The sequence below is a fragment of the Eptatretus burgeri genome, chromosome 5 (assembly GCF_056783735.1).
Source record: "Eptatretus burgeri isolate ZD-2024b chromosome 5, Ebu_testis_v1, whole genome shotgun sequence".
Lineage (NCBI taxonomy): Eukaryota > Metazoa > Chordata > Myxini > Myxiniformes > Myxinidae > Eptatretus > Eptatretus burgeri.
This window is the reverse complement of record NC_140965.1, coordinates 86,286,490-86,296,489: the sequence shown is the minus strand read 5'-3', so window position 1 is coordinate 86,296,489 and position 10,000 is coordinate 86,286,490. Positions and strand designations below refer to the sequence as shown.

General features: G+C 39.0%; 1 protein-coding gene and 1 pseudogene across 2 annotated transcripts in view; both read right to left on the bottom strand.

Moving 5' to 3' along the window:
• Positions 1-7,525: 7,525 nt before the first annotated feature.
• Positions 7,526-7,666, bottom strand: LOC147026896 (signal recognition particle RNA; annotated as a pseudogene).
• Positions 7,667-9,637: 1,971 nt separating this feature from the next.
• Positions 9,638-10,000, bottom strand: part of SHOX2 (SHOX homeobox 2) — an 8,763-nt gene continuing 8,400 nt past the window's right edge. For both annotated transcript variants that reach the window (XM_085882787.1, XM_085882788.1), the window contains exon 6: positions 9,638-10,000. This exon is cut by the window's right edge and continues 402 nt beyond it. The gene's annotated coding sequence lies outside the window, so the exon portion shown is untranslated.

The following is a 10,000-nucleotide window of genomic DNA, read 5'->3' as shown; positions in this document are numbered from 1 at the left end:
TCGAGGTTGCGGTGTGGGGAATGGAAGACGCTCCGTCCCACCAGCGGGACCACCCCACAAAAGACCAGGCCAACGGCCACCACGAAGAGAAGAGGACCTAGAGAGCCAGAGCACCAACCCAACAGCGCTCCGCCCATGTCCGACTTTAATAGCCCGGGGCTCCGCCCTTCACTCCGCCCCCATGTTCGGCCCCGCCTCCCTTCGAGTTTCTTGGAGAAGCTTCTCGAAGGGGGCGTGCCCTCACGCTTTCCCTCCACCCCGCTCCATCCGGGGGCCGAGGGAGTCAGTTTTTTGGCTTGGAGCCAGAGCATTATTCCCCCAAAAAGAGGCCCCCACCTTTTCTCACCTTTGACCTGCATCGCTCTTCCGCCACTCCAAAGCGCGGGGAAGTCAGACGGGAAAAATCCACGCGCCATCGTTGTGCCTTCTTCTTTCCATCCTTGCGTTCTCGACGGTTTCCAACGCGGAAACCGTCGTAGTGTGAAAATTGGAGGATGGCGTTCGTCAGCGGGGATAGTGGCGAAGATGGTGGTGGTTGTTGTGAGGGTGGCGGTTGACACGTGGTTGGTTCAAAATAAAGATAGAACAGAAAAACGCCTAACTCAAAGCGTCGCAGCCCGAATGAATCACATAAATTCCCTCTAAACAACGGGTTTGGGGCGAACTACACATGTACTTAGAGTTATCTCACCTACGGGACCTGAATGATGGTTTGCGAATTTCCACAGCCGTAACAATATATATATATATACTATATATATTATATATATAATATATATATATATATATATATATATATATATATATATATATATATATATATATATACTATATATTATATATATATATATATATATATATATATATATATACTATATATATATTATATATATATATATATATATATACTATATATATATATATATATATATATATATATATATATATATATATACGATATATATTATATATATATATACTATATATATATATATACTATATATATAATATATATATATATACTATATATATTATATATATATATATATATACTATATATATATATATATATATATATATATATATATATATATATATATATATATATATATATATATATATATATATATATATATATATATATATATATATATACTATATATATATATATATATATATATATATATATATATATATATATATACTATATATATATATATATATATATATATATATATATATATATATATATATACTATATATATATATATATATATATATATATATATATATATATATATATATATATATATATATATATATATATACATACATACATACATACATACATACATACATACATACATATATACATACATATTTATATATATTTGTATATATATATTTTCATACACATATATATTCATTTTTTGTTTTGTGTAACTATATAAATACAAGTAAACCCTCCAATATCATGTGGTCAGGTTTCTGGAAAATTCTGCGATAGTTAAAACCACAATTGTGGCAACCAAGGGCCAATGGGAAGAGGGGGGTTCAGTTCCTGGACTTTGAGAAAATATTGAGGAAGATCAACGGCAGCCAGAAATAAACACATTCCAATTGACACAAGAAAATGAGCAATCAGAGATTGCAGACCCTCGCCCGGACTTCTTCTGAGTGGTGTATTTTTATAGGTTTGAGGATAAATCCAATATGGCTGCCAAACCATGAGACCTATGATATCATATGTGTGAACCTTTTGTTCCTCATGGACAGGCGGTCATACATGTAAAGTTTTTCCTCAATTTGTTCAGCTACTTCAGAGAAGACTTTTGAAGGTTTTTTTTTTTCAACAATATGGCTGCCAAATCCCGTGACCGACGACGTCGTGATTTTTTTTTTCTGTGGACGATTTTATCCCAAAATGACCCTCAAAAAATTTTCATACTGATCGGATGTGGCGTTCTACATATGCAATTATGACATCATAACGAGGCACCCATGATATAAAAAATCTCATTCATTCCCCATGAGGAGTACTTGCTCTGCCAAGTTTCAATTTTTCCCTTGGTATGGTTTTGGAGATACAGAGGTCCAATTTTTTTCCTTTTTTCCAACGTGGCTGCCATAACACGTGATCTATGACGTCTTAATCATCATTAAAACATTCCACGTGAGTAATCACTCCTATGGTGAAAATTTCGCCTCAATCCAAAAAGCGGTTGCGGTGAAAAACATTCGTGTTCTGTGCTGACGAACAACGGACCTACCTCAATGCAATACTGTACCCCCTCCTCTGGCGAGGGTAAAAAAAACAGTACTTACATATATCTATATATATATATATATATATATATATATATATATATATATATATATATATATACATATATACTGTATATATATGAATAAATATGTATGTACAGTATATACAGTACATATATACATATATACTGTATATATATATATATACACAAGCCTGGTGTTGGCGCAGTGGTTAGGGCAGCGGCTTGGGATCCAAAAGGTCCTGAGTTCAAACCCCGTTGGGCCACTGAATTAATACACCAGGGGGTTGACTCAGCCTGTCATCCTTCCGAGGTCGGCGAAATGAGTACTAGTATACTGGGCCGGTGTATACCCCGGCTAAAATAGGTATACCATATCCCTGCGTCGTAAGAGGCTACCAGGGTTGCGTCAGGAAGGGCATCCGGCGTAAAACATGTGCCAAATCACTATGCGGATCATACGGATGATCCGCTGTGGCGACCCCTAACGGGAGCAGCCGAAGGAAGAAGAAGAAGATATATATATATATATATATATATATATATATATATATATATATATATATATATATATATATATATATATATCGGTGGCGAGAACGACCGCGAGGTGGGGGAAAACTACGTCATCTCCACCAGACTCCCCAGAATTGTAGGCCGTCGCTCCGGATAATTCCGTGAGCTGTGGGTCGCAGAACCGACCGTGGTCGCCAGTATCTCGATCACGTGGCATAGGTTTATTTGTCTAGAGCCAAAAGTACCTAAGTATCCACACAATCCCGTCTACTAGGGATCCACGCCCTCGGAATGCCTGGTCGAACCAGATTTACCCTCCCGGCAGCGGTAAATTCACACTACTGACTACCGCTTTGCCACCTTCCTTTCTGGCTCATTGCAGTCGAGCGGGGCCTGCCCAGGACATCCCGGAAATGATAGACCGATTACCGGGGATGAAACTCCGCTTATACTCAGACCCAGACCATGCTGGACCAATGTAAGAAGGAACAGAAACGGACTGGGAACATTTTTGATAAAGGTTTATTAACAGTTAAAAAAACACAGGCAAGACTTAACACGAATATGCAAGGAATATTTACAAGGATTCAAGCACTTACACAGTTCTACTTAAAGACGGGCCCACACACAGACACACACACAAAAAGAAAAGAAACCCCAGAGTCTTTATTTGACGTGAAGTCTTCACAGCCGTGAAGAGAGACAAGCTGGGGGTCAGAGTTCGTGGGTTGTTCTGACTTCGTTCCCTTCGTTCCCTGACCTTCCATTCGTGGGAAGGGAGTCTCTGTAATGTGGCACCTGCTGAAGGTCGTCGGGGCACGGTCCGGGAGTTCGTGCAAGACTCGTGGCTCGTGGCGGGGCTCATGTGGTGAATAGTCGGGGTCAACAGAGCTCCTCTCAACAGCCACCACGAACAAACTCGGCCGCTCCTCTCAGCCACCATGAACCAACTCGGCTGCTCCTCCCAGCCACCGTGAAAACTCTCTCACTCACTCCGAGAGTCTCGGAGATACATCTCCTCCCCCCACGGGGAGGGGGTCTTGGCGAAAAACACCTCACTGTCTGCCTCTAATTGGCCAGGATCCTACGGGCACAGCCTTCCCGGGAAGGGTTTCGATCATGCGCAGAGAAAGCCGCCCCTCCCCTCCACGCGTGGTGGATGGTGGTGAAGCCACGATTGCGTGTGGAACGTTTATGGAAGGTGGATGGTGTTGAAGCCACCATTGCGTGTGGAACGTTTGTGGAAGGTGGGTGGTGGTGAAGCTGCCTCGAACATCCACCGGAATCCGTCTGAGGCAAAGGTGCTCTGTGGCCCACGAACCGAGGGTGCAAGCGCGATGGTACCATGGATCGCAATGGGGGATGTAAAAATAAAAGAAAGTGATTTATTAACCTAACTAAGCCGTCGCAGCGCACACATTTAATTCTCTGACGAAACAAAAGGAAGGGACCTGTCTCACACGTACTTAACGGGATAACTGACTTTTGGGACCTGTTTGTTGAATGCAAATGGTTTCCAGATCCGTAACACAATAATATATATATATATATATATATATATATATATATATATATATATATATATATATATATATATATATATATATATATATATATATATACATACATATACACAGTACCAGTCAAATGTTTGGACACACCTACTCATTCAAGGGGTTTTCTTTATTTTTACTATTTTCTACATTGTAGAATAATAGTGAAGAAACCAAAACTATGAAATAACACATGTGGAATTATGTCATAACCAAAAAAGTTTTAAACAAATCAAAATATATTTCATATTTTATATTCTTCAAAGTTGCCACCCTTTGCCTTGATGACAGCTTTGCACACTATTGACATTCTCTCAACCAACTTCATGAGGTACTCACCTGGAATGCTTTTCCAACAGACTTGAAGGAGTTCCCACATATGCTGAGCACTTGTTGGCTGCCTTTCCTTCACTCTGCGGTCCAACTCATCCCAAACCATGTTGATTGGGTTTAGGTCAGGTGATTGTGGAGGCCAGGTCATCTGATGCAGCACTCAATCACTCTCCTTCTTGGTCAAATTGCTCTTACACAGCCTGGAGGTGTGTTTTGGGTCATTGTCCTGTTGAAAAACAAATGATGGTCCCACTAAGCACAAACCAGATGGGATGGCGTATCGCTGCAGAATGCTGTGGTAGCCATGCTGGTTAAGTGTGCCTTTAATTCTAAATAAATCACTGACAGTGTCACCAGCAAAGCACCCCCACACCATCACCCCTCCTCCTCCATGCTTCATGGTGGGAACCACACATGCAGAGATCATCTGTTCACCTTCTTTGCGTCTCACTAAGACATAGCGGTTGGAACAAAAAATCTCAAATTTGGACTCGTCAGACCAAAGGACAGATTTCCACCAGTTTAATGTCCATTGCTCGTGTTTCTTGGCCCAACCAAGTCTCTTCTTCTGATTGGTCTCCTTCAGTCTTTCTCTGATTCACGGTCTCCTCTGAACAGTTGATGTTGAGATGTGTCTGTTACTTGAACTCTGTGAAGCATTTACTTGGGCTACAATCTGAGATGCAGTTAATTGGTGATTTCTGAGGCTGGGAACTCTAATAAACTTATCCTCTGCAGTGGAGGTAATTCTGGACCTTCCTGTCCTGTGGCGGTCCTCATGAGAGCCAGTTTCATCACAGCACTTGATGGTTTTTGCGACTGCACTTGAAGAAACTTTGAAAGTTCTTGAAATTTTCCGGATTGACTGACCTTCATGTGTTCAAGTAATGATGCACTGTCGTTTCTCTTTGCTTAGTTGAGTTGTTCTTGCCATTATATGGACGACTACATTACATACAAAATAATGGTCTTTCACCAAATAGGGCTATTTACTGGATACCAACCCAACCTTGTCACAATACAACTGATTGGCTCAAACACATGAAGAAGGAAAGAAATTCCACAAATTAACTTTTAACAAGGCACACCTGTTAATGGAAAAGCATTCCAGGTGAGTACCTCATGAAGCTGGTTGAGAGAATGTCAAGAATGTGCAAAGCTGTCATCAAGGCAAAGGGTGGCTACTTTGAAGAATCTAAAATAGAAAATATATTTTGATTTGTTTAACACTTTTTGGTTACTACATAATTCCATATGTGTTATTTCATAGTTTTGATGTCTTTACTATTAATCTACAATGCAGAAAATAGTAAAAATAAAGAAAAACCCTTGCATGAGTGGGTGTGTCCAAACTTTTGACTGGTCCTGTATATATGTGTGTGTGTGTGTATATATATATATATATATATATATATATATATATATATATATATATATATATATATATATATATATATATATATATATATATATATATATATATTAGCAGAGGAACCCGCACCTTATGCGGATGATGGAATTTAGAGTTTCAATATCAAATGATTTATGATATTGCCTTCCACCATGTGATGCTTTTCAATACACATTTACATAGACAGAATTGGGGTCTTTCCCCCACCCTGAAGGTTTGAAAATGTTTACTTGCATCTGCATTTGCCAAGAGGATTTCAATTGTATGCAACATGATGGGGTTACTACCGGTGGGGCCAATTCTATCGATGGACAGACAGACAGACAGAAAATACAACTATATATTTAATAAACAGGAATAAATTCCTGTGTGGGACTTGTGTGAAAAAATTCTGACTCAACCCAGGACTCAAATCCAAGGCCCTCATCACTTACATAGCAACTGCCCACTGAGCTATTAAGTCTTCAGATAACCACAGAAATTTCTCATAATAACACTTCAAGCTTTATAATGGCCAACATCTTATGTGCCTGATAGAAAGACCGTGTGTGTGTGTGTGTGTGTGTGTGTGTGTGTGTGTGTGTGTGTGTGTGTGTGTGTGTGTGTGCGCGTGCGCGTGTGCGTGTGCGTTGATGTCGGTGTTGTTGTGGTGGAGATTCACCTCATGTAGATATTTCTACCATTGGGGCCGATTATATTGATGGGCAGACAGACAGACAGAAAATATGACATGTATATATATATATATATATATATATATATATATATATATATATATATATATATATATATATATATATATATATATATATATATATATATATATATATATGTCTGTCTGTGTCTCTCACTCTCAGTTCTCTCTCGGTCTGTTCCTTATCCACGGCTACATCTTTAAAGCTACAATCTCCATTCTTAGGCTACAGACACAACTTCATGTGGCAAGTAACATGGCCAAATTGGCCACGGCATCAGAAGCCATTTTGAGGCTACAAATTGAGGCCAAAGTGACCAATATATAGCAATTTTGGGCAAACAGGATGACCAATTGGTCTCATATTAAAAAGGTGGGATTTTTCATGTGCAGCACAATTAACTTTTTTAAAGCCCCTAAAATTATTTCAATTGATAGATGAACTTGAACTTTTTCCATGAATGGGGACATTTAGCTGGTGTGTGTGTGTGTGTGTGTGTGTATATATATATATATATATATATATATATATATATATATATATATATATATATATATATATATATATATATATATATATATATATATATGTTGTTGTTGTTCGTCTTTCGGCTGCTCCCGTTAGGGGTCGCCACAGCGGATCATCCGTTATGATCCGCATACTGATTTGGCACAGGTTTTACGCCGGATGCCCTTCCTGACGCAACCCTGGTCACCACTTACGACACAGGGATAAGGATTGGGTTTCGCCATGATTCCGGGCTGCCCTACACCCTCTCATAGCGTGGCCCAGTGCAGAGCTCCCGTCCTCAAGCGATCCTCCAACCCAAGCCTCCGAGTAGCCGGATTACAGGCACACGCCACTACGCCCGGTATATATATATATATATATATATATATATATATATATATATATATATATATATATATATATATATATATATATATATATATATATATATATATATATATATATATATATATATATATATATGTGGATATAATATATGCATATGTATGTATATATATAGATATATATATATATATATATATATATATATATATATATATATATATATTGTATTACTATTACAAGAAATACTCGCTCCCTGTGGGAGTGGTGAAGAGGAGGTGGAAGGTGGGGCCAACTTTTTGTGTTCAACCACCAAGTTTCAACACATTCTATCCAAGAAACAAATAAACAAGCAGTCATAGACTGGTACTTACAAATCGTCAACTTGACCTCTGACCTTGTCTCATAAAAGCTGTCTCAAGAGAAGGTAGCGACGCAAACCAGAAGTTTCTACGATGGTTCTCTACCAAACCATCAAAAATCGAATGTTTTGGATGTTTGACCTCACTGTGACCTTGACCTTTGACCGATTTTGACCAAAATCTAATCAGCACTAGCCATCACCCTCTTGAATCACGTGGTGTAATTTGACATTGGTAGCTTCTTCCGTTCTCGAGTTATCTGTACCAAACCATCAAAAATCTAATATTTGACCTCACTGTGACCTTGACCTTTGACGGATTTTGACCAAGATCTAATCAGCACGTGCCATCACGCTCCTGAATCACATGGTGTAATTTTACATTGGTAGCTCCTTCCGTTCTCGAGTTATCATGCCTACAAACAAACAAACAAACACACAAACAAACAAACACACAAACAAACAAACACACAAACAAACAAACAGAAACAGAAGTCATCAATATACTTACGAAATCTTTAGATTTCGTAAGTAACAATCAAAGATACATGTATGTTTCAATGCATTTCCCCCACATCAAAAATGACTAATTTTCATGATATGATAACCCGGGGAATTGGCGTATTTTAAAATGTTTTGAACAACTTCCAGTCGTTTGAATTGTTTTGTTAGCGAGAGCATCCACTTATCATGTTGTTTTGTCCAACATTGCAGGAGTTCATTATCTGGTAGGATAATTCCCAACTTTTGCAAAAAGCAAAAACCTAAGTTGGAGCCAGCCATCCCTACTTAGTAGAACGTTCCCATGCACACACAGAGTACAACCACCACTTTTCAACTTATTTGGTCCAGCTGGTTAAGAATGCAAAAAATACAGAGCTCGTAATTTGGCCAAGTATTTTTCAATTCTGCAAGGTTTTCATAAAGAGATACTATAATAATGTAGTAAATTACAACAACTGACTTGTAATACACTCTCTCTCACCGGGAGCAGCGCTACACGATACACATTTACATCGGGAATCTGTGCCACTCTCCAGAAACCCAAAACTTTGAATTTTCTTTACGATTCCCGGCCACACCCGAATTACAACCACCAAATTTCATTCATTTTGTCCAGCGGTTTACGAGTGCATACGAGTCAAACATACAAACACTCCCAAACACACCCATAACACACTTGAAGCCTAATTATTGTATGATGTCACACAGGCATTGATGAAACACAAAGCGCGAATACATTGCGAACAAAAGTTTATTGTACAAGGAAATATTACGCTATACAGTGTAGTGGATGGATTTTAACAAAGGCGCAGTTAATCTAAAAAACACGAACCAGCACCGATTATTTCATGACGCATTTACCGACACTGGTAGAGCTACTCATAATCCTCAGAACATTTTACACAATATAATTTACAGCATCTGTACATAAAGCAAAACAACAGTTTCGTTTTCAGGAACAGCTTTGTGACTATAATACACATACACACGATATAATTATATACTTTGTTCTTTGTAATCCTGAGCGAGGTGCAAGAGACTGGCACCATAAGCCTTCCATTTCGCTTCTTTCCCAATCCCTCTCTCCCATTTTCTCTGTGGGAACTGTACCTATTATGTAGGCCGCAGTGTGTGTGTGTGTGTGTGTGTGTGTGTGTGTGTGTGTGTGTGTGTGTGTGTGTGTGTGTGTGTGTGTGTGTGTGTGTGTGTGTGTGTGCAAGTGTGCATGCTTGTTTTGTTCCATTCGTCGTGGTTGAAGGTGCAATGTGCGGATACTGATTGTAAATCGTATCTGCCTTTGCAAGGCTACACACATACCTAAGGTGTCCATGATGCTATTCCCCCCCTCCCCACTCACACACACACACACACACACACACACACACACACACACACACACACACACACACACACACACACACACACACACACACACACACACACACACACACACACACACACACACACACACACCCTACCAGAACCCCAAC